The 26,899-nt window shown below is 38.4% G+C and overlaps 1 protein-coding gene across 1 annotated transcript in view; it reads left to right on the top strand.

The window, feature by feature from the left end:
• The first annotated feature begins 48 nt into the window (after positions 1-48).
• Positions 49-26,899, top strand: part of RBM6 (RNA binding motif protein 6) — a 149,601-nt gene continuing 122,750 nt past the window's right edge. The window contains 1 exon segment of the mRNA XM_037850977.1: positions 49-86. The gene's annotated coding sequence lies outside the window, so the exon portion shown is untranslated.

A 26,899-nucleotide genomic window follows, 5' to 3' on the forward strand; every position in this document is an offset into this window, starting at 1 on the left:
GGAGGAAGTTCCGGTCTCCGTGACGCTGGGTCGGTGGCGGCGGCTGGGGAGAAGGAGGAGCGGGCCGCGGGAGGTACGCTTCCTCGGTAAGGGCCCGGGACAGGAGAGAAGGTGTGCCAGAGCCTGCGGGGGAAGAGCCAGTCGGCCCGGCCTCTCTGTACGTCGTGGGCCTGCGCGGTCTGGAAGCCGCGGCTTCGGCGTCGCGGGGCAGCCGCGGCCTCACCCGGGAAGAAGCGAGCCAAGCGGCTGTGTGATGAGGGAGGTGCCGCCGGCGGGAGGAACGCCCCAGAACGGTCACGGGCCCGGGGCGGGGCCTGGCGCGGCAGTAGAATTACTGGCCAGGCCGTGGGTGCCCGACTGCGGGGTCAGGGGGAGCGCGTCGTTGTTGCTTAGTGCTCTGGAGTCTGCAGACTCGCAGGCGGGCCCCTTCTTCCTCCTTTATTTTTATTTCTTTTTTTTAATTTTTTTTTACGGAGAGCGCTGGAGAAATGGCAGGCGTTGAATCCACTTGGTGCTTTTGCAGGAGTCTCCAGTTCTGAGGGCGTCGCTTGAGAGGGAGCCCTTTTTGTGCCTAGCGCAAGTCTCGCCCTCAGCCTCGGGACCGGAGGGCAGGAGAGCTCTGATCTCGGCCCGCGGAGAGGTAGAACCTGAAGGCGGGGGAGTGGCTTGGTGGGTTCTGCGCCCGTTGGGCGAATGTCGGAGGAGAGGGGTGTTTCTTATTCACGCTTTAGATTCCTTTTAACGTTGTAAATCTGGTTTCTTCTCTTAACTTCAGAATTGATGTTGTGCTCCTGGGTTCTTTCAATGAAAGGAAAGGGCCCTGTTTTGCAGAATATGTTTTAAGAGTAATTGTGTTTTTTGCGTATTCCAGGTGTGCTTGAGAAAGTCAGATTTACAGGATCTAAGTGAAGGAGTTCAGTGAACTCCGAGACACCTGGTCACTTAGTTCACTTTTCTAAACTCTGGATTGTACCCTCGGTTTGTTAGTTTCCAACTTCTTGTTGAGTAATGCCACCACTTGATTTAATTATGTCATTGTCAGCAAACTTGTGAGGACTGTAGGGAGAGGTATCAGGTATTGGTGAATGATGATAGAACTGACCAAGTGGAAAGTTAGTGATACATTACTATTTTGATGAAACAGAAGTTGGACATGAACCTTGTTTCTAAAACTAGCACCTAACTAGGTACCTAACCTAAAGGATAGGTACCAGGTTTCTTTCTTTACAGCTCTTTGTTGCCCTTTTCCTTACAGAATTCTGGAGCCAGCCTTTGGTTTATTTTTGTTCCCCTTAGGACCCTAGATTCTTAGTTTTTCAGAGAAAGGAGAATTGTCAAGGGGGGGGTGGTGTTATTAAACATTCTCCTGTTTTGTTGCAGAACCTTGTGCAAGTTATACTCTTCTGCCACCATGTTTAATTGTATAAATTAATGTTACTAAATTGATTCAAAGTTACATTAAGATTAAAACTATTCAAAACATGTAAAATGTTAAAGGCAGTAAGCCATTTTTTGATGTCATCTTCTAGCTATCTACCAAGTGCTTATAATTTTTTTTTTTTCTGTTGGGCTTCCACAACATACTGTTCATATAGTTCACTTAGTGAATGTCTGTTGAGTGCCTTTTATATCCGTTTTGTCACAGTGTAGCAGAGTGGGTAATTGTAGGGGCTGTGGAATCTGATAAGGTTTGAATCCCTCCCTCCTCCACTAACTCAGTGACATTGTGCAAATTTCCTAATCTCTCTGAGCCTCAGTTTTCTCATCTGTGGAATCTCTTAAATTGTTATGAAGTTTATGTCATATGTGTAGTACCCTTAGAACAGTGCCTGGTGTGTGGAAAGTATTCACTGTTAACGACTGCTGTTACTTTTATTGTCTTTGTGCTGATCATTAAACAAGGAACTCGTTGAGGTCAGGGACCATTTCTTAATCTTTGTTTTTCCAGCAATAAGCTCTACCTGGCATGTATGTATGTGTGTGTGTGTGTGTGTGTGTGTGTATACACACATATATACTGAATAAGTTTTTGAATTGAATTCAGTGCAGGATATTTTAGAAGTTTTTTTTTTCCCGTCATCAATACTGAATTGTAAAACAGTAAAGTTGAATTGTGGTTACATTTTATTCTTCAATTAATCTGTTTTCCTTCCTTGCTGTCCCTCTATTAGTGGGGCCAGTTACATTCCTTCTTATTCATTCAGGGCCTATCTTTCGAGCTCCACCCTCTAGCCTTTTCTGACTCCTGTCTCTGGTACTCCAAACTGGATTACTACCATCACCCCCCCTCCCCCCAATTTTCATTGTCCTTTTTGTTTTCCCTCTTGTGGGTACTTAATGTTCTGCCTCTTAATACTGTGAGTTGAGTTTAATACTTTTCTCTCTATTAGGTAATAAACCCCTCAAGGGCAGGGATCTAATGCTTTATTTTCTCTCAGTCTAGTGCCTTTCACATGAGATCTTCCATGAGATTTAAATTCATCACAACCTGGGGTTCTGTGCTTTTGGCATGAACCACTGCTGAAATCCTGGGTTCTGCAAGTAAGGTCAGTACTGCTGGCAGCATCTTCCAAGCAGTCTTTAACATGAACAAAAGATAATTCCTTTGCTATTGTCTATTCATTTTTGTAATTACTTCATTATGACTGTGCACAATATTGGACCTTTAGGGGTTTGGTGCTAAGGATAGAAAATGTATTTTCTTACTATAAACATGAAAAGTTTCTTAAGAGTAGATTGCTGTTTCTTTTAAAAGAATCAATTTCAAACATTGATTTTTTTCCCTAAGAATTTAAAGGTGAGTTATGAGATTACTATTTAAAAAGGCGAGGGTATTCAGCAGAGTAATTGGGGGCTCCTGCTCTTTAATAGTGTTAAAATTGAGGAAAGATGTAAGTCGTTTGATCAAATTGGGGCCCAATCAGAGCTATTTAAGCAAGAGACTTCATCTACTTATTTAAGAGTGTTGGCTTTTGAATCAGATGGTCTTGGGTTTGCATTATGGCTTTTCAAAATATTAGTTATGTTGCTTTGAGTCAAGTCTCTCAACATACCTGAGCTTCATTTTCAAAGAACTTACCCTGGAGTACTTGTGTTCTGGTTTGCTAATGCTTAAGCAAAATACCAGAAATGGATGGGCTTTTATAAAGAGGGTTTATTTGGTTACAAAGTTACAGATTTAAGGCCGTAAAGTATCCAAGCTAAGGCATCAACAACAGGTTACCTTCAACGAAGGATGGCCGATGGCATCTGAAAACCAGTTAGCTGGGAAGGCACGTGGCTGGTGTCTTCTTCCTTTGCTCCCAGGTTGCATTTCAAAATGGCATTCTCCAAAATGTCTCTTTTAGCTGCAGCTCCTCTCCAAAATGTCACGCTCAGTTGCTCTGTGGTCCCTCTGTGAGCTCTTTTTATAGGACTCAGGTGAACTAATCAAGACCCACCCTGAACGCGCGGGGCCACGTTTCTATGGAAACATTCAATCAAGAGGTCACACCCTAATCAAAGTTGTCACTCACAGTTGGGTGGGTCACATCTGCATGGAAACACTCAATCAGAAGGTTCCAACTTAACGCTAATATGTCTGCCCCCACAAGATTTCATCAAAGAACATGGCTTTTTCTGAGGGACATAATATATACAAACCAGTACATACTTGTGAGGATTAAATGAAAGAACCCTTGTGTTCCAGTTTGCCAGTGCTTCACTGAAGAAAGGCCATTGGCATCCAGAAAACCTCTGTTAGCTGAGAAGGCGTGTGTCTGGCATCTGCTTGCTCCCAGGTTGTGTTTCAAAATGGCGTTCTCCAAAATGTCAGCATCAGCTTTCAACGGCCATCTTCAGTATGTCTCTAAGTTGCAGCACCTCTGAGGTCCTTCTGTTTGTGAGCTTTTATAGGGGTCCAGTAAACTAATCAAGATCCAGGCTGAATGGGTGGGGCCATGCCTCCATGGAAATAATCTAATCAACGGTATTACCCACGGTTGGGTGGGTCACATCTCCATGGAAACAACCCCATCTAAAGATTCCAACCTAATCAGCACTAATAATTTGCCCCCACAAGATGGCATTAAAGAACATGGCATTTTGGGGGACATAATACATCTAAACTGGCACACCATGTAAACTACTTAACTGTAGTGTAGTGTTTGCCTTTATTACTGTTGTTTCAAAGAGAAGGAATAGGTATACCCAAGAAGGTCCTTTCCAGCTTAATGCCATGATTTTAAATACCTGGGCATACCAGTAGTAATAATAGTATTTAATGCATCAATGCTTTAAAACATTTTTTTTTTTTTAGGTTTTTTTGAAGCATAATTTACATTGCACAAAATTGATGCATTGTAAATGTACAGTTTCATGCAATCATCACCACTCCAGGATCAGAACATCACTAACACCTCAAAAAGTTCCCTGGTTATTGTTTGCATTTAATCCCCATTCCAGCTGCAAGGCCCAGCCCCACTGATCTGCTTTCTGTCTCTGTTGATTTTGTGTTTTCTAGAAATTTCGTATAAATGATAAAATTTGTCATTTTATTTGTGTTTGGCTTCTTTCACTTATGTTTTTGAAGTTCATCCATATTGTTGCATTTCTTTTTATTATGGATGTATCCATTTTGTTTATTCATTCACTTGATGGACATTTAGATTGTTTCCGTTTTGGGCTTTTATGAATAATGTTGCTATGAATATATTTGTTTCTTATACATGATCTCATTTAATCCTTATTTGTGAGATGGGTACAATTATTAGTCCATTTATAGGAGGAGAGCTTTGAGGCATATTGAAGTTAAATAACTTTCTCGGAGGTGCACAGATAGGAAACTGGAGTTTGAATTCAGACACAGCCAGTCTGATTAAAAAAAAATATACTCGGCAGGTGGTTTTTTTTAATTTTTATTTAAAAAAAATTTTTTTTGTGCACTTTAACATATATGCTTAACAGTGATAACTTTCAAAGTACGATTTCACAAGTAGTTAGAGAGCAAATTTCAGAGAATGTCATGGGTCACAGTTCCATAACTTAAGCCATTTCCATTATCGTAAAATATAACATACAGACAGAAAGGTGTCATCTCTCGATGTACAGCTCAACAAGCAGTCATATAGGTAAATTCAAAAATTGTTATGGATTACAGTTACGCAGTTTCATTTCTTTCATTATTATGCAATACAAGGTATATACAGAAAGGTGAAGACCTTCAAGGCACAATTCGACAAGCAGCTTTAGAGCAGATCCCAAAGGACACTATAGGGTATAGTTCCACTGTGTCGTTTACCTCCTTCCAGACATTCCAATACCCCAGTATCCAAAAATGTATGTCTATTTATATAAAGCTTCAGTATTCATAGACCTTTGTTAAATCTTATCTTGTTAGTTGCTACCCCTTCCTCTCACTTAATCTCTTTTTCTCCCTCTTCAGGGGTGTCTAGGCAGTGAGCACCCTAACTTGTTCATATTGAAAGGTGTCAACAGTATGGGAAAGGGGGCCGCATCTGATAGTTGATCTTAAAGAGGCTATTGCCTCTGGGTTTTAGTACTGTCTGGTATAGGAACACTGGTGGATTTAAGTTTCTGAAAGATAAAACTTAGTGAGTGCATCTTTTATAGAATCTCAGGTAGGGACCTAGGTATTTGGAGACTACTTTTGATAAGGGCATGGCATACCGTGGCCATTTGGGATGTCTAGCTGGAGCTTACATAAGAGAAACCTCCAGCCACTATTTGGGATCTCCCAGCCACTGTGACCTCAGCTTGTTACCTTTCTTTTTTCCCCCTTTTGGTCAAGTAGGCATTTTCAGTCCCTCGCTTAGGCCAGTGGTTTTGAAACTTTTACTCTTGGACCTCCTAAAAAAATTTAAAATAATTTTTTTCCCTAAAAGAATTTTGAAAAACTTGTTATTTATTTATAAACTTACTGTACATTTGTAAGTTGACATCTTAACATTTCTGTCATAAATGGTTTCAAAGGATATATTTTCTGGTATATTATATATGTGCTTTAAATATATTTTTGTCAAATTTTTGAGCTGCAGCTTTAACTTGATGAATTTGTGGAAAATTTCTTCCGTATGATCTAATTGGCAAATCAGTCTTTGTCAGCCAGTTAGCCACATTAGACTGCATCAATGGGAATGCATACCAAATCCAATGATTTTTGAAATAAACTCTTAACATTGTAATTTATTGAACATTTTATGTATCATTGTTCTAAACAATTTACCTTGTCATTTTATCCTGATAACTAGGAAGTAGACATTATCCTCATTCTGATTTTATAGACAAGTAAACTAAGACATAAAGTTAAATAACTTGCTTAAGGTCCTATGTCTTGTTAGTGGCAGAGTCAAGATTTGCCTCCTGGCTTTGAACACAAGCAGGGTATGTCCAGAGACTGCACCTTTACCCCTTTTCCATTGCGCTCTACTCTCCTACAAATCCCACTCCTGAACTGGGTACCCTCTTGGTTTAAAGGACCAGATATAAGAATATTAAAAGCTTGGGTAATTTTTATTAATTTTTATTAATGAGAAAAAGCAGCTTTAATAATGTGTATAAATGTCTCCCTGTAGTAATAAATTCTAATTGGTACATGAGTTTGAGATTCCTGTGACGTAGCCAGGTAGAAATTTCTGGCAGACTTTTTTTTTTTTAATTCACTTTTATTGAGATATGTTTACATTCCATACAGTCATCTGAGTGTACAGTTGTTCACTGTATCATCATATAGTTGTGCATTCATCACCACAATTTTTGAACATTTTTATTACTCCCCCCCAAAAAATAAACATAGGAATAAAAATAAAAGTAAATAAGAACACCCCAAACATCCCAACCCCCAATTATTCATTTAATTTTTGTCCCCATTTTTCTACTCATCTGTTCATACACTGGATAAAGGAAGTGTGAGCCACAAGGTTTTCTCAATCACATGGTCACACTGTGTAAGCTTTATAGTTATACAATTGTCTTCAAGAATCAAGGCCACTGGGTTGCAGTTCAACAGTGTCAGGTCGTTCCTACTAAGTATTCCAATACACTAAAAACTTAAAAGGAACATCTATATAATGCATAAGAATAACGTCCAGAGTGACTTCTCAACTCCATTTGAAATCTCTCAGCCTGTGAAACTTTATTTTGTTTCATTTCTCTTCCCCCTTTTGGTCAAGAAGGCTTTCTTAATCTCATGTTGCTGGGTCTAGGCTCATCCCAGGGAGTCATGTCCCATGTTGTCTGGCAGTCATTTGAACTTACAGGGACATCTAGAGAGGAGTCTAGGGAAACGTAACCAGGAGGTGGATGTGAAAGTCATCAGCATAAAGATGGTAGTTTTGGTGGTTAAATTCTGAATGAATCATATTACTCAGTGATGGCATGTGGATCAAGAATGGCACTGGGGACAGAAAAAAGCCCCAGAGAAGCTCAGAGAAGAAAGCCAGAGAAGCTGAGAGAGAATACACAGAAAACCTAGAGAAACCACAGAAAACTGAGAGGAAGCCACCTGAAGCTGGAAACAGTAAAACCAGGGAGAGAAGGGAGAGACCAGCAGACATCACCATGTGCCTGGCCATGTGACAGGAGCTAAGGATTGCTGGTAGCTCGCAGAAAGCATTGCCTGTTGATGTCTTGTTGTTTGGACATTTTCACAGCATCAGAACTGTATACTTGCAAGTTAATGAAGCCCCATTGTAAAAGCCAACAACAACAAAAAGAATGGTTCTGGGGAACAGTATAGAGCCCTAGGGTATTAGATTAGTGGACATTGATTTACTCACTGAACATCTATTTAAGGGTTTTGCTTGTGTTGTGTGTGTTTTGTTCTTGTTCTTGGGTAGGAGAAACTAGAGTATGTTTATAAACAGAAGGAAGCAGTCAACAGGTTTGGAAATACAGGCGAAAAAAAAAGACTTAAATAATAGAGCAAGGTGACGGGAGGATCTTCTAACTAGTCTTCAACATAGGAGCATACAAAACTTTCCAGGGAAAATGTGGACATGGATATTTTTAAAGGAATCAATATGTAAATCTTCAGCTTCCATAAATACTCTTCTTAAGAATGGGTCTTGTTGATTCTCTTGTTTCCACCACTGCTTTCCTATTCACCCTTCTCCCGTGTTAATCAAAGAAGGCAACTCTCCATTCAGAATCTGAGATATACTGCCTTCGGAGGAAGACCCTTTAGGGCCTCAGACATGTCATCTATTGAAGAATATTTGATTCATTTCTGTGTTTCTTTTAACTATTATGAATAAAGTTGTGAACATTTTTGTACAAGTCTTTTGTTTTCATTTTTCTTGGATAAATACCTAGAACTGGAATTGCTGGGTCATAGGGTAGTGTTTGTCAGCCCAGTTTTCAAAGTGGTTGTACCATTTTTGCATTCTTTCCAGCAATGTATAAGTGTTCTGATTGCTCAAAATCCTCATGCATTTGGTTAGTCTTTTTAATTTTAGCCATTCTAGTGGATGTGTACTGGTATTTCATTGTGGTTTTAATTTGTATTTTTCTTAAGACTTGTCATAGCATTTGTCAGTAGATATTTACTCTTAGCCTGTAGTTTACCTAGTCATTTTTTTTTTTATTGTGGTAAAATATATACATCATAAAATTTACATTTTTATCTTTTTTGTTTTTTTTTCATTTCATTATATATTTAGAAGTTTGAACTCTTGCACTAGGTTTTACAAGCTGGTGAACACTGACAAATTATTTCTCCCACAGAGCTATAACCACACATCCCAGACAGTATAATATGGTTGAACTAACATTAAAACACTTCACCATTTTATCAATTACATAATAAAACAAATTATCAGGTATCCACATATTAAGTTGTACAGTTCAAAAGGCATATAAAGTATGAGATGTCTGCTGAATCTTTAGCAGAAACCTACTTCTTTTTTTGTGAGAGAGGTTGGGAAGAGAAGGAAAAAAAAATCACACTTCAAACAAAAAAATGGTAGTTTGTAAACACCTTCCAGTAGATACGGAAAAAATTACAAGAATCTTAGAAATTTTATGATTAAGAATTATTGTAGCTACCATAACAAGCCATCTCTACCTTTAAAAAAATTTATTAAATTAAAGAGCATATTCCACATATTCTGCACAAGTGAAAAGCAACATTTTACTAAAAATATTTAATAGCCCCCTCCCATTCATTTTTCACACCCTCCTGGTTAAGTTGCACCCCAAAGTGCCAACATTAAATTAACTGTAAGACTTTTTGTCTGAAGACATTAAAGATGTGCTTCTGTACATTGTAGATTTCGCAATGGAGATTTTCTCTTTTGTCACAAAATGAGATTTATAGATAGACATTAAGTAAGTATGGTAAGACTCAGTAAAAACCCAGCAAACTTCAATGGTTAGGCAAACCTGATGTATACTGGTATGAATGTGGGAGATATAAACATGAAGTGAACAGGCAGATAATCATATGAGCCCTACTTTCAATGTTTGAAATGTTTTCAGTGTTTGAAGGAATAAACTGTATAAGGCCTAGACTCTTCATCATTCCTGGTAATTTAAGTTCTGTATGATACTAAAAATATTGCAAGCATTATCCTGGGTATTTTGGCAACTAATCTCTCTAAATTTCTTATACATTGATAAGATTCTGGCGTGGAAATAGATTTAAAGAAGATTTTTAACAATACTGAATGGTTTTAGGAAAGGTCAATTGTTGTAAATGATAAGCCCATTTTAAGTGCTGACCAGCATGAATCTTATGCTAAGTGTCCAGATAGGCTGCATATAACCCAAACATAGAGACTGCAATTCTGTCAGACTTGTAGCATGCTAAAAGTGCTTTTTAATACTCCTATGGAAGCTTCATTAGACTTATTCACCACATATTGACTAACATGTACCACAAATTAGGTCCTTCCTCTCTAAAGTTCACTTCCAAGGCAATAGCATCAAGCACCCCAGTTTTATTGAAAGCAATAGTTGTTTCTGTGACCATTGGCATCTTTAAAGCGCAGCTGCGTTTTAGGGCGATACTTCTACAAATACAAAAATAGCTTGCTCTTAAAAGCTCCATGCTGCTTTTGTCTTATGAACTGTACTACATCTTCATATTTCATTCCACTGTCAATCAGAGTCAGGGCAGCAAGCGTTGGAGCTCTCCCAAGACCTGTAACATAGTGAACAGCAATGCAGCAACCAGATTCTTCATGAATTGTCAACAATCTCGTTGGATGGTGGTGCACCATCATCAAAAGGCCAGTCAAGAACATGGATGCCTTCTTTCTCCAGAAAAGCAGTGTCCTGAGTTGCTTCACATACTCTTACTATTGTGGTAACTCCATACTTCTTAAGTTCCCCTATAAATTTGCTTAAGGTTGCATTGATTGGATTGTGTGTAATAAGAAATCTCAGGTTAATGTATGTGACTTCCAAGGAGCTGGGAGGTTCATTCGAGCCATGTTAATTTAAAGAACACTCAGTAGGGTTATGAAAGAAGTTTTAAAATTGAATACAGTAATGATGTAAAAAAACTGAAGTCTACTTCAGTATACTCCACTGGAAATTCTCATTGCTTTGAGTATGAGGTTGGGAGTGATGGGAAATGAAACAAACCGCTTAACAATAAGCAGTGATTCTTCAATTCAGTAATATGGAGGCAATGCAAAAAAAGTACAAGAGGTTTACCCCATCCAGGTCAGAACTCTTGTGAAATGCTCTGCAGATTTTAAATCAACACTTCTGTATCCAGGTTAACAATTCTTATGGGGGTTTCTTAGTGGAGTAGTAATTAGTTTCTACCGTTCACTTGTCTGCATGGAAGTCATGTTGTGCCTAGCAGTAATCTCCACTGCCCTTCAGAAATTCTATAAATGTGTGCCCAAGAACACCATGGAAAGGAATATATATATACTTGTTGAAGATTGTGGCCTAATCATATAGCTGGTCCTGAGGCTGTGACGAAACAGGCAGGAGCTATGGGGCAGGGGGCAATGGTGCAGGCAGCAGTGTGGCACCAGGCTCCAGCTAACCATTTTTAATTGTACAATTCAGTGGTTTTAATTATGTTCACAGTGTTATGCAGTCATCACCTATTTCCAAAACTTCTCATCATTCCAAACAGAAACACTCTACCATTTAAGTGTTAACCGTCTCCCCTTCCCCTAACTCCCAGCTCCTGGTAACCTCTAATCTACTATCTGACTCTAAAATATACCTATTCTAGATGCCTCATATAAGTGGTCTCATACAATATTTTGTCTTTTATGGTTTATTTCACTTGGCTTAATGTTTTCATGTTTCATCCATGTTGCAGCATGTATCAGAACCTATTCCTTTTTATGGTTGAATAATATTCCATTGTGTATACACACCCCACCCACACACACATTTTGTTCATTCATCTGTTGATGGACACTTGGGATTTTCCCACCTTTTGGCTGTTGTGAATAATGCCACTGTGAACATTGGCTTACAAGTGTCTGAGTCCCTGTTTTCAATTCTTTGGGGTATATGTCTAGGAGTAGAATTTCTGGGTCATGTGATAATTCTACATTTAACTTTTTGAGGAACTGCCAAACTGTTTTCCTTTCTATTCATTTTTTTTAATGAAACTTTATTGGATATAATCACATAACATGCAATCATTCAAAGTGTACAGTTCACGGTATCATCATATAGTTGTGCTTTCATCACCACAATCAAACTTTGAACATTTTCATTACTACAAAAAAAAAACAAAAATTAAAATAAAAAAGAACATCCAAAATATCCCATTCTCCTTCTCCCCCATTGTTAATTTTTTTAATACTAAACTGTATTAAAACATAGCCACACAGTCACCCACAGTGTACAATCAGTTATTCACAGCACCATCATACAGTTGTGCGTTCGTTACCAGAATCAATTTTTGAACCTTTTCCTTACTCCAAAATAAAAATAACAGCAAGAAAGAACACCTAAATCTTTCCATCCCCCCCATCCCACCCTATTTTTCATCTAATTTTTGTCCCCAATTTTCTACTCATCTGTCCGTACACTGGATAAAGGGAGTGCGAGCCACAAGGTTTTCACAGTCACAGTACGCAACCTGCAGTTATACAATAGTCTTCAAGAATCAAGGTCACTGGGTTGCAGTTTGACAGCTCCAGGTATTTCCCTCTAGTCATTCCAACACACTAAAGATATCTATTCTATTCATATCATTCTATTCATTTTTTAACCATTGTCTTTTAAAGAGCAGGAGGTTTTAATTTGGTTTTCTTTTATGGCTAATGCTTTCTCAGTCCTTTCTAAGAAATCTTTGCTTATACCAAACTCACAAAGACTCCCTTCTCTGTTTTGTTTTTTGTTTTTTTTTTATTGGGATTGTTCAGATACCATACAATTATCCAAAGATCCAAAGTGTACAATCAGTTGTCCTTGGTACTCTCATACAGCTGTGCATCCATCACCACATTTAATTTTTGTTCAATTTTTAGAGCTGTTTGATTACTCCAGACAAGAAATAAAGTGAAAGATGTAAAAAGAAAAAAAAAAAAAGAAAAGAAAAGGAAACTCGAATCCTCCTATATCCCTAACCAACCCCCCTCAATTGTTGCCTCATAGTGTTGGTATAGTACATTTGTTACTGTTTATGCAAGAATGTTGAAATACTACTAACTATAGTATGTAGTTTGCAATAGGTATATATTTCTTCCCTATATGCCCCTCTATTATTTACTTCTAGTTGTATTGTCATACATTTGTTCTGGTTCATGAAAGAGTTTTCTAATATTTGTACAGTTAATCATGGATATTGCCCACCATAGGATTCAGTTTTATACATTCCCATCTTTTGACCTCCAACTTTCCTTCTGGTGACATATATGACTCTGAGCTTCCCCTTTCCACCTCATTCATGTGCCATTCGGCACTGTTAGTTATTCTCACATCTTGCTACCGACACCTCTGTTCATTTCCAAACATTTAAGTTCATCCTAGTTGAACATTCTGCTCATACAAAGCAACCACTCCTCATTCTTAAGCCTCATATATCTTAGTACCTTGTATATCATGTCTATAAGTTTACATATTATAACTAGTTCTTATCAGTGAGACCCTGCAATGCCTGTCCTTAATGTGTCTGGCTTATTTCACTCAGTATACTGCCCTTGAGGTTTTGTCATCAACCCCCCCCCTTTTTTTTTAAGATGGTTTTGTTCACATGTCATACATTCCATCCTAAGTAAACAATTGATGGTTCTCTGTATGGTCACATATTTATGTGTTGACCACCTTCATCACTATCTATATAAGGGCATCTACATTTCTTCCACAAGGCAGAAGGGAGAGTCAAAGAAGGTAGAGAGGCAAAAGAAAGAGGAAAAAAAATGACAGCTAGGAAGTAGCAAAAGGAAAAGTAACCATAAATCAAAGTAAAGAGTCAGATACCACCACCAATGTCAAGTGTCTAACATGCCTTCCCTATCCCCCCCTCTTATCTGCATTTACCTTGGTATATCACCTTTGTTACATTAAAGGAAGGATAATACAATGATTCTGTTAGTTACAGTCTCTAGTTTACACTGATTGCATCCCTCCCCCAATGCCTCCCCATTTTTAACTCCTTGTAAGGTTGACATTTGCTTGTTCTCCCTCATAAAAGAACATATTTGTACATTTTATCACAGTTGTTGAACACTCTAAATTTCACCAAGTTACACAGTCCCATTCTTTATCTTTCCTCCTTTCTTCGGGTGTCTCACATGCTCCCAACCCTCCTCTCCCAACTGCACTCACAGTCATCTTTGTTCAGTGTACTTACATTGCTGTGCCACCATCTCCCAAAACTGTGTTCCAAACCACGCACTCCTGTCTTCTCCTATCACTCTGTAGTACTCCCTTTAGTATTTCCTGTAGGGCGGGTGTCTTGTTCACAAAGTCCCTCATTGTCTGTCTGTCAGAAAATATTTTGAGCTCTCCCTCATATTTGAAGGACAGCTTTGCTGGATATAGGATTCTTGGTTGGCGGTTTTTCTCTTTCAGTATCTTAAATATATCACACCACTTCCTTCTTGCCTCCATGGTTTCTGCTGAGAGATCTGCACATAGTCTTATTAAGCTTCCTTTGTATGTGATGGATCGCTTTTCTCTTGCTGCTTTCAGGATTCTCTCTTTGTCTTTGACATTTGATAATCTGATTATTAAGTGTCTTGGCATAGGCCTATTCATATCTCTTCTGTTTGGAGTACTCTGTGCTTCTTGGATCTGTAATTTTATGTCTTTCATAAGAGATGGGAAATTTTCATTAATTATTTCCTCTATTATTGCCTCTGCCCCTTTTCCCTTCTCTTCTCCTTCTGGGACACCAATGATATGTACATTCTTGTACTTTGTTTCATCTTTAAGTTCCCAGAGACGTTGCTCATATTTTTTCATTTTCTTCATCTGTTTCTTTGCGTGTAGGCTTTCAGGTGTTTTGTTCTCTAGTTCTTGAATGTTTTCTTCTGCCTCTTGACATGTGCTGTTGTATGTTTCCATTGTATCTTTCGTCTCTTGTATTGTGCTTTTCATTCCCATAGATTTTACTAGTTGTTTTTTTGAACTTTCGATTTCTGCCTTATGTATGCCCAGTGTTTTCTTTGCAGCCTCTGTCTCTTTTGCGAAATATTCTCTGAACTTTTTGAATTGATTTAGCATTAGTTCTTTAAATTCCTGTATCTCAGTTGAAGTGTATGTTTGTTCCTTTGACTGGGCCATAGCTTCGTTTTTCTTAGTGTAGGTTGTAGTATTCTGTTGTTTAGGCATCTGACCTCCTAGGCCACCCCAATCAGGTTTTCCCAGACGAGAACAGGCTCAGGTCACAGAAGGAGGTAATATTCAGTATCTGGTTTCCCTGATGGTTTTTCTTAGAGGATTGAGACACCTGTGCTTTTCTGCCTGGGAGATGTACCTGTCAGCCTGTCACCGCCTGTGTAAGAGGGTGTGGCCTGTGGCTCTCCTCCCCCAGGCTTTGGGGTCTGGTTCCAGAAAGGCAGGCAGTAGAGCTGGGCCCCTCCCTTTCCTCTTGGGAAGCTATGCCCCCTCCAGAGAGGTCACCTGCCTATCAATAAGTTCTTTGTTTCTCTGACTCTGCTGATCAAAGTGTTTTGATTTTAAAATGGCTGAGGCTGTCTTGACTGCAAAGTGCTGTGGGCTGAAAACGGTTGAGGTTTTCTCCAGAGAGAGAGAAAGGGACAAAAAAACTCCCAGGTTCACTCGTCAGCCAGAGATAGCACCTGATCCTCTGGGCCCCCCGTCCTGAGACAGATATGTCCCCCGACTCTCCCAAGGTCAGTTGTCACCAAAAGCCTCTGTCTGCTTGTTGAGGATTTGCAGTCTGTATTTAGCACTTAACATTAAAACCCCAGTTGGAGCTGGGCTGAGAGAGTGCTGTTCTCTAGCACCGCGAGGCTTCCGTGAGGGAGGGGCTCTCGGCTCTCAGCGCAGGTCCGCAGTTTTACTTACAGATTTTATGCTGCAATCTCGGGCATTCCTCCCAATTCAGGTTGGTGGATGATGAGTGGACGGTCACGTTTGTCTCCCTGCTGTTATTCCAGGTTATTTACTAGTTTTTTGGTCAGTTATGAATTGTTCCTGGAGGGGACTAACAGTCTTCCACTCCTCTCTATGCCGCCATCTTAGCTCTTTCCCCTTCTCTGTTTTTTGTAAGAAGCTTTATAATTTTAGCTTCTACATTTATGTTTGTAATCCATTTTTAATTAAATTTTGAGTCCGGTATGATGGTAAGCAAAGCAAATAACATCAGCGGGGAATCAGGATTCAATTCTGGAGGGAGATCCTGGGAAATCACTACCATGTTCAAAGAAGGCAACGGCATGCAAATTACCCACTGCAGATCCAGGAAGGACCCTTTTGAGGCCCTGTAATTGGAATAAATACACTTTAAATCCTTTAATGAGGATCTCTTGGAAGGCAAGAGTGCTGCCAGCCACTTATTCCAGCTCCAATAACAATATTAAAGTTGCTACAGTTAAAAAACTCATAATTGGATCTTGTGGAGTGAGTAGGCAGGATAGCGGGAACTGGCTACTTGATGGTTTGATACATCTTTTGCCATAATGTACAGGGTGGATGATGACAGATTTGCATGTGCTGCTGACCTCCAGCAGAATTTCCTCTTGCTTTGCTCTGAGCTGGCATAATTCACCATGTGTTGGGTCTTAATATGTGCGGAGGATATACCTGTCTTGCAGTGCAGGTGAGACAGGCTGGTAGCATACCCTTGGAGGACTGGAGAGGTCTTGGAATCCATTTGCTGGTCTTTACATCCATTGCACCATGGAGGTTTTTGTGTGAGTGCAGATTGTTAGATTGCTCACGTTCTTGTTTCAAGACAGGTATGATGGTTAGCTGACAGCACTCTTGAGTCTGCATTTGCTTTGCTTTGTGGAAATGCGGTAGTGTGACACTACTTGGGGCTCACTGAGGACAGTTTGAACCCACTTTGGGAGTTAAGCAGCTATGCAGTGGCAGTTATTTAGTCCGCCTGTGCACCCACAAGCCCCCTCATGGAAGGAGAGAATACTTTGACTGTTATCTCCTTCAGGCCCTGGATTCAGAGATTGTTGGTTTGGGGGTTGGAGGGACTAAAACACATGCTGTGCAACTGAGTTCTGGTAGGAATCTCAACAGTCAGACCTCAGTACATGCTCGATAGTCAGTGCTCTCTTCCCCACATGTCATCCCTGCCCTCCCTTTCATGTACTGTTCCTGGTGGATGGCAGGATTACTGAAGGTCAGATTCCAGGTGATGTGACAGAGATGCTGGGATCTCCACTTACAGGGACTACAGGGTGAGGGTGTGGTGGTGGTGTGGGTGGGTATAGGAAAGGTGGGGCAGGCCCCACTCAGGAACCTCCAGACACATGTTCTAGGAGATAGGCTGTACCCCTGGGGGGTATTATCTCTCAAGGGAGGATCAGATAGATGTGGACCCAGGAGGAACCTGGGACTGCAAGTGCCTTCAAAATGTTGCTGTTCAGTGTTTCTACAAATCAGTTTTGGGGAAATTGACATCTTAACAATACCTGAGTTTTAAAAATCTGTGAATATGGTATATCTCTATTTGGGTCGTTAATTTGCTCAACAATGTTTTGCATTTTTCAGTGACAAGGTTTTCCATGTGTTTTGTTTTTTGGTACTTTTATGAATTTAACTTTCTGGTTGTTTGCCTCTATTCTACAGGTAATTGATTTTTAATTTTAATTTTTTGAGATTATTAAACACTGTTAACAGGGTATCCTCTTACAAATCAAAACTCATTTTTGTGCATAGCACTTCTCTGCCTATTTTCCTGAAACCTAGCGACTCAGCTCCAACTCTTCCCCCATCCCAGCAGTGTTAAGGGTCTTTATGTGTAGGCCACACCTCCCTCTGTGCTTTCCTTTGTATGAACTGTATCAATCTTTATGTGTCTTACTCATTCTTTCACAATCAAAAGTTGTCAAAAATTTTGTCTACATTTGCTGTCTCCATTGCCTTACCTCCCACACTCAACTCACTTCAGTCAATTTCCTTAACTTTCTGTTAAGGTTGCCAAGGCCATTGATGTTATCAAATCTCATATTCATTTTTCTTCCTTGTTTTACTTGACCTTACAGTAGCATTAGAAAGCTTATACTTTCTTCTTGAAACCCTCTCTTGGCTTTCAGTGTATAGTACTCTCCTGTTTTTCCTTCTGTTCCAACTGCTCCTTCGTAGGCTTCTCTACTCAGTGTCTAAATAAGTTTTCCTCCAATTTCAGTCCTTGACTCTCTTCTTCTCATTCTATAATCTAAACTGTCTTAATCTCAGCCATCCCTATAGCTTCAGTTATCCCTCTACACAGGCAACTTCCAATTCAGTATCTCCATGTGGTTGATTTTTTTATGTTGTGTGTGTATTCTGAGATCTTGCTGTATTCTAGTAGACTTAATTCTGGTAGTCATTTTTGTAGAATCTTACATAAAAAAATCTTGTCTTCTGTGAATAAAGACAGTTTTATGTCTTCCTTTCCAGCCTTTATTACTTTTCTCTTTTCTTGCCCTGGCTAAGGCCTCCTGTGAAAGTTGACTAGAAGTGGTGAGGGTGAACATAATTTTTTTTTAAGCTTTATCAAAATGTAACTGGATTAGTTAGGGTTCTCTGGGGAAACAGAATCGAGAGATATCTATAAATATAAGATTTATAAAAGTGTCTCACACAACTGTGGGTATCCACGAGTCAAATTCTGTAGGGCAGGCAGCAGACTGGCAAGTCCAGTGAAGATGTTTGATGAACTCCTCAGGAAACGAACTGGCAACTTCGACGAACTCCTCAGAAAACGCTTCCCTGGTCACCTGAAGAAGTAATGAAGGTCCTATATCTGTCTCGTTTTAAAGTCTTCAACTGATTGGATTAAATCCAGCTAATTGCATTCTCTCATGTGGAAGACACGCCCTTCGTTGATGTAATCAGTCACAGCTGCAGCCAATTGTCTGATTTAATAAACCAGCTTTCTTGTTTAATAAACCAGATTTCTGGTTTATTGACCAGCCACAGATGTCCTTGTAGTAATGGTTAGGCCAATGCTTGCTTAACCAGACACCTGGGTACCATTACCTGGCCAAGGTGACACATGAGCCTAACCATCACAGTAACCATACAGTTTGCCCACTTAAAGTGTATGATTTAATTGTTTTTAGTATAGTCATGGAATTGTGCAACCATCACCACAGTCAATTTTAGAAAATTTTTGTCACCCCAAAAAGAAGCACTGTACCCACTGGTAGTTGTTCCCCTTTTCCCACAGCCTCCCCAGTCCTAGGCAATCACCAGTCTGCTTTCTTTCTCTGTGGATTTGCCTATTCTGGACATTTCATATAAATGGATCATATGTGGTCTTTTGAAGCTGCTTTTCAGTTTTATTGAAATACATTCACACACCATACAATCATCCATGGTATACAATCCACTGTCCACAGTATGATAACATAGTTATGCGTTCATCACCACAATCTATCTCTGAACATTTTCCTTACATCAGAAAGAACCAGAACAAGAATAAAAAATAAAAGTGAAAAAAAAAGAACACCCGAATCATCTCCCCACTTAGTATGTTTTTTAAGGTTCATTCATGCTGTAGTCAGAAAAAGTACTTTCCTGTTTATGTCATAATAATCTTCCATTGTATGGATATACTGTATTTTATTTATCCATCAGTTGATGGACATTTGGCTACTTTTGGCTATTAGGAATAATGCTACTATAAATATTTGTGTGGACATAGTTTTGTTTGCTTTTTGTTTTCTTAAACAACGAACATTTATTGTCTCACAGTTTTGAAGGCTGGAAGTCCAAAGGCATCAGAAAGACCATCCTTTCTCTCTGAAGTCTGCAGTGTTCTGGTGCTGGCTTGCCTCAGTTCGTGGAGTTTCTTGGCTTGCATCTGTGCCTACTATCACATGGTAATGTTCTTGATCTCCTGTATTTCTCTTCTGGTTTCTGCTGACTTCTGGCTTCTCTCTAAATTATGCTTTTATTTCTCTTGGATATATACCTAGTAGTGGAATTGCTGGATCATATGGTAACTATGTTTAACCTTTTGAGTTACTACCAGACTGTTTTCCTCAGCAGCTACACCATTTTACATTCTCACCAGCAATGTATGAGGGTTCCAGTTTCTCCACATCCTTACCAACACTTATCTCTCATTAATTTGTAGCAACCATAGTGGATATAAAGTGGGTACCTCATTGTGGGTTTTTATTTATTTAAATTTTTATTGTGATAACATAATTACAACATAAACTTTCTCATTTTAACCTCTTTGAAGTGTACAGTTCAGTGTCATTGTGGGTTTTTTTAAATGCAATTTTTTTTAAAAATTCAATTTTATTGAGATATATTCACATGCCATACAGTCATCCAAAATGTACACAGTTGTTCACAGTATCATCATATAGTTGTGCATTCATCACCACAATCAATTTTTTTATCTTCATTTTATTGTGATATCTTCACATACCACCACAATCAATTTTTAACATTTTCATTACTCCAAAAAATAAAAATAAAAGTAAAAAAGAACACCCAAAACATCCCATACCCCTCTTCCTCCCATTATTCATTTACTTTAAAAAAATTTTTTTTATGGTAAACTTTAACATGTATGCATAACAGTGATAACTTTCAAAGTACAATTTCACAAGTAGTTAGCAAATTTCAAAGAATGTCATGGGTCACAGTTCCACAACTTCAGCCATTTCCATTATCGTAAAATATAACATACATACAGAAAGGTGTCATCTCTCGATGTACAGCTCAACAAGCAGTCATATAGGTAAATTCAAAAATTGTTATGGATTACAGTTCCGCAGTTTCATTTCTTTCATTATTATGCAATACAAGGTATATACAGAAAGGTGAAGACCTTCAAGGCACAATTCGACAAGCAGCTTTAGAGCAGATCCCAAAGGACACTATAGGGTATAGTTCCACTGTGTTGTTTACCTCCTTCCAGCCATTCCAACACCCCAGTATCCAAAAATGTATGTCTATTTATATAAAGCTTCATTATTCATAGACCTTTGTTAAATCTTATCTTGTTAGTTGCTACCCCTTCCTCTCACTTAATCTCTTTTTCTCCCTCTTCAGGGGTGTCTAGGCAGTGAGCACCCTAACTCGTTCATACTGAAAGGAGGTGTTGACAGTATGGGGAAGGGGGCCGCATCTGATAGTTGATCTTAAAGAGGCTGTTGCCTCTGGGTTTTAGGACTTGTCTGGTATAGGAACACTCAGGTGGGTTTAAGTTTCTGAAAGATAAAACTTAGTGAGTGCATCTTTTATAGAATCTCAGGTAGGGACCTAGGTATTTGGAGACTACTTTTGATAAGGGCATGGCATACCGTGGCCATTTGGGATGTCTAGCTGGAGCTTGCATAAGAGAAACTTCCAGGATAGCCTCTCTACTCTATTTGGGATCTCCCAGCCACTGTGACCTCAGCTTGTTACCTTTCTTTTTTCCCCCTTTTGGTCTAGTAAGGCCAGGCTCATTCCTGGGAATCTTGTCCCACATCGCCAGGAAGATTCATTCCCCTGGGAGTCATGTCCCTTGTGAGAGTGGTGGTGGTGGTGGTGGTAATGAATTTATTTGCCAAGTTGGGCTTAGAGGGAGAAAGGCCACATCTGGGCAATGAAAGAGTTTCCCTGCAGGTGCCTCTTAGGCGTAATTATAGGAGGTCTCAGCTTCCTATTTACATCCCTAAATTTCACAAAAGCAAGCCTCAAGTCGACGGCTTGATTTATTAAGTAGTGGGTTGCTAACTTTGCTTAATCTATATTCTATCCCAAGATAAATGGTCAGTTTCTTACATTATCTTCACTTAGTTGTACAGTCGTCATCACTCTCAACTTTAAACGATTAACGTAATACCTCCTAGAGCGCTTATCAGCTGCTAATTATTCATCCCTAGTATTAATGTAGAGGTGGTAAGATATCCCCATTAAATACAGTCATTAATATATAATGGGTAGTTTTTCCATACCACTCTGTTGTTAACTCTCTGCACAGTGTAACACCTTATAAGTATATCATGCTAATGCTTATTTAGGTTTGTGGTACTACTCTGTGGGTAAGATGCCTTTAAACAATCATTTATAAACATGTTCCCCTTCCATGTGTCACTGATACTTATAACCCATTTTAACAAGCCATAGTCACTCCTAACTATTCTCATACTATTAAGATCACCCTCATTATCATATCTGTACATATTAGATTATGATTCCCCCTTCACTAGCTTCTGACTATCTCTAGGTCCTCTATATTCCCCTATCTTATAAGACTCTTATTTTACATTTTTCACAGAATTCACATTAGTGGTAACATACACTCTCTCTCCTTTTGTGTCTGGCTTATTTCATTCAGCATTGTGTCCCCGAGGCTCATCCATGTTGTCATATGTTTCACAACCTCATTCTTTCTTACTGCTGTGTAGTATTCCATCATGTGTATATACCACATTTTGTTTATCCACTCATCTGTTGAAGGACATTTGGATTGTTTCCATCTCTTGGCAATTGTGAACAGTGCTGCTATGAACATCGGTGTTCAAAGTTTGTGTCACTGCTTTCAGATCTTCTGGGTATATACTGAAAAGTGAAATTGCTGGATCGTAGGGTAACTTGATATCTAGTTTTCTGAGGAACCACCAAACTGTTTTCCAGAGTGGCTGTACCACTGTACAGTCCCACAAGCAATGAATAAGGGTTCCATTTTCTCTACATCCTTTCTAGCATTTGTAGTTTCCTGTTTGTTTAACGGAAGACATTCTTATTGTGTGAGATGATATCTCATTGTGGTCTTGATTTGCATCTCCCTAATAGCTAGTGAAGATGAACATTTTTTTCATGTATTTTTTTAGCCGTTTGTATTTCTTCTTCAGAGAAGTGTCTTTTCTTATCTTTTGCACATTTTATAATTGGGCTGTTTGTACTACTGTCGTTGACTTGCAGGATTTCTCTTATCAGATACATGGTTTCCAAATATTTTCTCCCATTGCATTGGCTGCCTCTTCACCTTTTTGACAAATTCCTTTGAGGTACAGAAGCTTTTGATTTTGAGGGATTCCCATTTATATATTTTTGTTTCGTTGCTTGTGTTTTGAGTGTAAGGTCTAAGAAGCCACCTCCTAATACTAGGTCTTGAAGATGTTTCCCTACATTATCTTCTAGGAGTTTTATGGTACCGTCTCTTATATTGAGGTCTTTGATCCACTTTGAGTTAATTTTTGTATAGGGTGTGAGGTAGGGAACCTCTTTCATTCTTTTGGACATGGATATCCAGTTTCTCCCAGCCCCATTTGTTGAAGAGACTATTCTGTCAGTTCAGTGGATTTGGGGGCCTTATCAAAAATCAGTCATCTGTAGATCTGGGGGTCTGTTTGAATTCTCAGTTCGATTCCATTGATCAATATGTCTATCTTTGTGCAAAAACCATGCTATTTTTTTAAAAATTCAATTTTATTGAGATTTTTCACATATCATATAATCATCCAAAGTGTACATTCATTTGTTCACAGTACCATTATATAATTGTGCATTCATCACCACAATTAATTTTTTTCAATTTTAGAACATTTTCATTACTGTAGAAAAAAAAATAAGAATTAAAAAAAAAACTCAAATACTTCCATACCCCTAACCCCCTCCTCCATTATTGACTCGTAGTATTGGTATAGTACATTTGTTACTGTTGATGAAAGAATATTAAAATATTACTAACTCTAGTACATAGTTTGCAATAGGTACATTCCCCCCCCTCCCCATATACCCCTCATAACTTCTAGTAATAGTGTCATACATTTGTTGTGGTTCATGAAGGAAATTTCTAGTATTTGTACAGTTGATCACAGACATTGTCCACCACAAGATTCACTGTGTTATACAGTCTCATAACTAACGGTTCTGAATGGTGTGTGAATGTGGTGGAAAGCTGAAGTTTAGAGTCATGTGTGTCACCAGAAGGAAAGTTGGAGATTACCATGCTGTTTTGACTACTGTGGCTTTATAGTAAGCTTCAAAGTCAGGAAGTTAAGTCCTCCCACTTCATTTTTTTCTTTCTAATTAGAGTGTTTTTAGCAATTGGAGACATCTTTCCCTTCCCAAATAAGTTTGATAACTAGTTTTTCCAAGTCTACAAGAAGGTTTTGGAGTTTTGATTGGAATTACATTGAATCTGTAGATCCGTTTGGGTAGAATTGGCATTTTAATAACGTTTAGCCTTCCTATAATGAACACAGAATATCTTTCCATCTCTTTAGGCCCCCTTTTATTTCTTTTAGTAAAGTTATGTAATTTTCTGCGTAGAGTTCTTTTACATCCTTGGTTAAGTTTATTGCTCAGTACTTGATATTTTTAGTTGCTACTGAGAATGAAATCTTTTTCTTCAGTTAGGTTATTTCTAGTGTATAGGAACATTACTGACTTATGTGCATTAATTTTGTATCCTGCCACTTTGCCAAATTTATTAGATCAAGTAGCTGTGTTGTCAATTTCTCAGGGTTTTCCAAATGTAAGATAGTATGATTTGCAAATAATGACAGTTTTACTTCTTCCTTTACAATTTGGATGGCTTTTATTTCTTTGTCTTCCTGGATAGCTCTGGCTAGAACTTCTATCTAGCACAATGTTGAATAATAGTGGTGACAGTGGGCATCCTTGTCTCATTTCTGATCTTAGAGGGAAGGCTTTCAGTTTCTGGCCATTGAGTACTATGCTGGCTGTGGGTTTTTCATATATGCCCTTTATTATATTGAGGAAGTTTCCTTCAAATCCTACCTTTTGACGTGCTTTTATCAAAAAAGGATGCTGAATTTTGTTGAATACTTTTTCATCCTCTGTTGAGATGATCATTTGATTTTTCCCTTTTGATTTGTTGATGTGTTGTTTTACATTGATTGATTTTCGTATGTTGAACCAGCCTTGCATACATGGAATGAATCACACTTGGTCATGGTGTATGATTTTTTTAATGTGTCTTTGGATTCGATGTGCAAGTATTTTGTTGAAAATGTTTGCATCTTTATTCATTGGGGATATAGTCTTGTAGTTTTCCTTTCTTTATCTGGTTTTGGTATTAAAGTCATGTTGGCTTCATAAAATGAGTTAGGTAGTATTCAGTTTTCTTCAGTTTTTTGAAAGAATTTAAGTAGGATTGGTATCACTTCTTTTTGGAAAGTTTGGTAGAATTCCCCTCTGAAGTCGTCTGGCCCTGGGCTTTTATTTGTAGGAGGCTTTTTGATGACTGATTGGATCTCTTTGCTTGTGATTGGTTTGTTGAGGTCTTCTGTTTCTTCCCTGGTTAGTCTAGGTTGTTCATGTGTTTCTAGGAAATTATCCATTTCCTCTGCATTGTCTAGTTTGTTGGTATACAGTTGTTCATAGTGTGCTCTTATAATTTTTTAAAATTTCTTCAGGATCTGCAGTAATGTTTCCCCTCTCATTTATTATTTTGTTTATTTGGGTCTTCTCTGTTTTTGACTTTGTCAGTCTAGCTAATGGTTTGTCAATGTTGTTGATCTTCTCAAAGAACCAACTTTTGGTTTTATTTATACTATTTTTTTTGTTGTTCTTCGTATCATTCATTTCTGCTTTAATCTTTGTTATTTCTTTTCTTCTACTTGCTTAGGATTAGTTTGCTGATCATTTTCTAGCTTCTTCAGTTGTCCCATTATTTCTTTGATTTTAACTCTTTCTTCCTTTTTAATGTATGCATTTAGAGCTATAAATTTTCCCCTTAGTACTGCCATTGCTGCATCCCGTAAGTTTTGATCTGTTGTGTTCTTGTTTCATTTGTCTCTAGATATTTAGCAATTTCTCTTGCAGTTTCTTCTTTGATCCACTGATAGTTCAGGAGTGTGTTATTTAACCTCCAGATATTTGTGAATGTTCTAGATCTTTGGTGATTATTGACTTCTAGTTGCATTCCGTTGTGGTCAGAGAATGTGCTTTGAATAATTTCAATCTTTTAGATTTTATTGAGGCCTGTTTTATGCACTAGCATATGATCTGTCCTGGAGAAAGTTCCATGAGCACTGGAGAAGAATGTATATCCTGGTAATTTGGGATGTATGTTCTCTATATATCTCTTAACTCTAATTTGTTTATCACATTGTTTAGGTCCTCAATTTCCTTATTGGTCCTCTGGTTGATCTATCTTTAGGAGAGAGTGATATATTGAAGTCTCCCACAATTGTTGTGGGAACATCTATTGCTTCCTTCAGTTTTGCCAGTGTTTCTCTCATATACTTAGGAGCACCTCGATTGGGTGCATAAACATTTACGATTTTTATTTCTTCTTGGTGAATTGTCCCTTTTGTTAGTATGTAGTGTCCTTCTTTATCTCTTACGACATCCTTACATTTAACGTCTATTTTATCTGAAATTAGTATTGCTACCCCTGCTTTCTTTTGGCTGTAGCTTGCATGGAATATTTTTTTCCATCGTTTCACTTTCAATTTCTTTGTGTCTCTGGGTCTAAGATGAGTCTCTTATAAACAACATATTGATGGTTCATATTTTTTAATCCATTCTGCTAGTCTGTATCTTTTAATTGGGGATTTTAATCCATTCACGTTCAAAGTAATTACTGCGAAGGCAGTTCTTGAATAAGGCATCTTATCCTTTGGTTTTTAATTGTCAGATGTATTTTCCCCCCTCTCTCTTTATTTTCTTTAATATACCCGTATTAAAACACTTTGTTTCTTTGCCCTTCTCCAGATCTCTCTCTCCTTTCTTTTTTTTCTCAGCCGTAAGGGCTCCCTTTAGTATTTCTTGTAGGGCAGGTCTCTTATTAGCATATTCTCTCAGCGTTTGTCTGTCTGTGAAAATTTTAAGCTCTCCTTCAATTTTGAAAGAAAGTTTTGCTGGATAAAGAATTCTTGGCTGGCAGTTTTTCTCTTTCAGAATTTTAAATATGTCATACCACTGCCTTATTGCCTCCATGGTGCCTGCTGAGTAGACAGTACTTAGTCTTATGTTGTTTCCCTTGTATGTGGTGAATTGCAGAAGCAATTGTGTGAATTGCTGCTTTCAGAACTTTCTCCCTCTCTTCAGCATTTGAAAATCTGATCAGAATGTCTTGGAGTGATTTATCTGGAATTATTCTGTTTGGGGTTTGTTGGTGGTATGTATCTCAAGAATCTTTTTAATTTGATCAATGGTATTTGATTCTGTAAGATCTGCTATTTTTTAATTTACTCTTGCAAATTTTTCTTTATGCTCTTCTAGGGTCTTCTTCATGTCCTTTATATCCTGAGCCATGATATTGATGTTTGTGAATACTTCTGTGATTAATTGCTCCAAGTTCTGTTTCTCCTCTGGCTTTTAAATTTGGGTGTTTGGGTTATCCATATCTTATGGTTTCTTC

Source organism: Choloepus didactylus, chromosome 1, assembly GCF_015220235.1.
Source record: "Choloepus didactylus isolate mChoDid1 chromosome 1, mChoDid1.pri, whole genome shotgun sequence".
Taxonomy (NCBI): Eukaryota; Metazoa; Chordata; class Mammalia; order Pilosa; family Megalonychidae; genus Choloepus; species Choloepus didactylus.